Source organism: Amblyomma maculatum, chromosome 6 (genome assembly GCF_055883805.1).
Source record: "Amblyomma maculatum isolate TAMU_Amacu chromosome 6, ASM5588380v1, whole genome shotgun sequence".
NCBI classification, from domain to species: Eukaryota; Metazoa; Arthropoda; class Arachnida; order Ixodida; family Ixodidae; genus Amblyomma; species Amblyomma maculatum.
In genome coordinates, this window is record NC_139349.1 from 169,752,642 (window position 1) to 169,756,146 (window position 3,505).

Consider the following 3,505-nt stretch of genomic DNA (forward strand, 5'->3'; position numbering starts at 1 on the left):
ACCAACACCCCTTCCTCCTCTTCTGCCACACCATCATAATCCTTCATCCTCGTCAGTAGCGTGACAATATGTTTCTGCCCATAGTGGCCAGGAGTTTGCATTCTTTGCAGCAGCTGTGACGTGAAGTGACTTGCCACCAATGCTGAGGTCCAAGCTCATGCCTTTTCCTTCTGTATCCGATCCAGGATCCTCCCTCTCGCCATTAGAGCCCTGCTTGGTGGCTTTCCTCCGTCGGTTAACCATGGTGGTCGGTTGTGCAAGATTTTCCGGGCTGAATGGCGGAGGCAAGCTCGGTTCCACCGTGACTGCTTGTTGTCAAGTACCTTTAGTGACGGTAATCTTGGACGAGCCCGATGGGAATGGCGCCAGGTGTCAAGGTTGCTCGACCTGGCACGGAAACCTGCTGGCTCCATGTTTTGAAGGGCTTCCGCCTTCTGATGCCTCGTCAGGTATCGGCAAGTGGTCAAGGCATTCACACAATCGGTGGCGTCGACGTCCCGGATGACGTCTCCAAGACTCTGGTGCTCGGCCCCTCGCCGTACCACCGAGGCAAGACGCTGCAGGACTTCTCACCAGTGTCTGGGAAGTGGCAAGGAGGGTGGCGTTGGACGAGAGTGCATCCTGTGTATCCCAAGGGTTGAAGGTGGTTGCAAGGTGTAGACAGGAGCGTCCTGATATGCGAATGGAGCGCGCGGCTACGTCTCTCAAAGAACTTTGTCTCTGTGTTTTGCCTGCTGGCAAGGAGGGCGAGTTTACTGTGCTCAGGCGAGAGCTGTTCTGTAGTAAAGCGTCGGAAGCAGTATAATCTGTTTTTAAGCCACACCGAAATATTTCTTTGAAGAGAGTAAAGTCGCGAGCTAAGAAGCTGTGCGAACAGCTCAACTTGTTGAGTGTCATTAAGAAGATTGAGAGCAGCAATTTATGACACCTTTCAAATGCTTTTCTCAGCTAAGACTCAAAGTGGAATGCCCTTTTCACGTGATCGTGTCAGAATCAGGTACGTAGCAGAAGTGCGTTGCCGACTTCTTGCAATTGAGTCTTAAAAGGCTTGACGTGGACGACCTGTTTGCGACGAGGAATTCTGCTGCAGTTATTGATTTCCTTAGGTCATGTGACAACGTCCTAACTGCATTTGCAGTAGATATAAAAGATTTGTTTTATTCAATGCCACACGACGGTCTGTTGTCCTGTGTCGAGGCAGCAATCGACGAGTACGGCGCGGTAGACCTTCAAAACGAATGTGGTGTAAGTGTGAGTGGTTTTTTAGAGCTTTTATCTTGCTACTGGACGTCTACTTTTGTTACCTTCGACAATAGCATTTACCTGCAAAAGCAGGGTGTTTGCATTGGTTCTTGCATCGCACCGATTTTAAGTGAATTGTTTCTGGCTCGCTCGTTGTGACAAGGCTCTTTGTGAGCAGCTGGATGACCTTAGGATTTTAAAAGTGTTTCGTTATGTTGATGATTTTTTATGAATTGTTTCTGGCTCGCTCGTTGTGACAAGGCTCTTTGTGAGCAGCTGGATGACCTTAGGATTTTAAAAGTGTTTCGTTATGTTGATGATTTTTTAATTTTCTAACATATTTCTGTTTTTATTGACCCGTTTGTCGGCAGTCATTCGGAAGAGTTTTTTTGCTCTCGGAGACCCTATTGTCTTGCTAATTTTAGCCTCTTTTTAAGCATTTTTTTAAGCCACTCACATTCACCACCGAACTGCCCGAGCAGAATTGCATTAGGTTTTTGGATTTGCAGCTGTATTTTAAAGATTATGCGTGTTGGGTGTATGAGCAAAGGGCCAACAAACCTCCCCTACCAAATAGTTCATCGCATTCTAAGCTGGTTAAGAAGAATATCGTGCTGTCCTTCTTGTCGAGTGCTGCCAACACACCGTTGATGAGAGTATTTGTTCAAAGGTGGCTCGATTGGAGGCGGCAGGTTACCCTAGGCACGTGATAGTTTCTGTTGCGGAGGCCCTGAGTCGTAAACGGAAATCAAAGGCGAGCCTGAGTGATGAGTAGACAGCAGAAAATAGAAGAGAAAGACAAGACAAAGAGAAGATAGCTGTCCTCCAGTACGTGCATGGTTTCTCGCACAATCTGAAGAAAGTCGGGCAACGATCTGGAGTAAAAGTTTTGTTTTCCGCACCAAAGAAGCTTATGAGCCTATGTAGGCTAAGCTGTCCCACACGTACGCAAAAACCAGCGTGTAATATCAAACACAGGGATCCCTTGGTACCTTGCCAGAAGGATGTTGTGCACAAAATCCCGCTTTCGTGTGGTAGACACTACATCAGCCAAACTGGAAGATGTCTGAACGTCCGGCTGCAAGAACACTCCAAAAAGATCGGCAATATTACCATAGACGGACAGTTAGCTGCGCATTGTAAAAAGTGTGACAGTGAGACACCTTGCTATTCTGTGTTCGGTCAAACAATTGCTTTTGTATCGCCACCACACCAGCCTGACTAGGGAGACTGTGGAAGCATCGCAGATAGCACGGTCAGGGGATGGATGCATTATTAAACTGTCCGTGGCTCTATCAAAAACAGAGCTGGATTTCTTAGCTTAGGCGGCACGTGTACATGTCTTTCCTTGTTTCCCTTGTGATACTGAAGTGTGAGTAAGTGTAGGTATATATATATATATATGTATGCTCCAGAACCGCACGAAACATTTGTTGAAAGTAGCGCTTGTCCTGTCCCCTCTTTGTCTATTGTGGCTTTTGCGTTGCTTTGTTGACGATGAACAAATTTCAAAAGTGGAAATTCAGAAATTTTACCAGGCAGTGCTGAGAACAAGCAGAGCTGATGGCACAGCGACTGCTGAAATCAGCTACTCAAACCGGCCTAAACAAGCCATCAGGTGACAACTCTCAAGACTATGAACAAAGATTACCCGCCCATTCATCAGATGCCAGCACGAATTGGGCGAAAATGTGCTCCATGTTTGCCTGCAGGCACTTGAGTGCAACTCATGGAAGGCCAGGGTAGAAGATGGCTACACGGTATGAAAGAACACTCAACAAGGGTTCAGGGGGAGCCTCAGTTCTCAAGCCGAGTGCTTGGCTTATGAACTGAGACTATAGGGGATTAGTAGATATGTCCACTCATCATGACACAAAAGGTTACAACAAAATAGTAAGCAAACCTTTATCAATACCCCCCTATGTAGTACTTCTCCTATGTATCTTGGAAAGGTGAGGGTGGTGGCCACAGAAGAATCTTTTGAGCACTTTGTTTTGTCCCTGATGAGAAATATGTTTCACGTGGTCATTGAGCAGCACTTACTGGCCCACTTTCAGCTGGTGCATGAATCTCTAACTGCTGCTATTTTTTTTCACTTAATTTTAAGTCAAGTGATGTAATACTGGAGTCAAATCTGTCTCTTTCTGTGCCACTCTAACACAAACACCTTGGTGCCGTCGCTGCTCCTACGAGGTGTTTTGTAACAGTTGCCGTTGGCAACGGCCCCTGCAGAGCTTGAGGCAAATAATGGACAATCCAGACA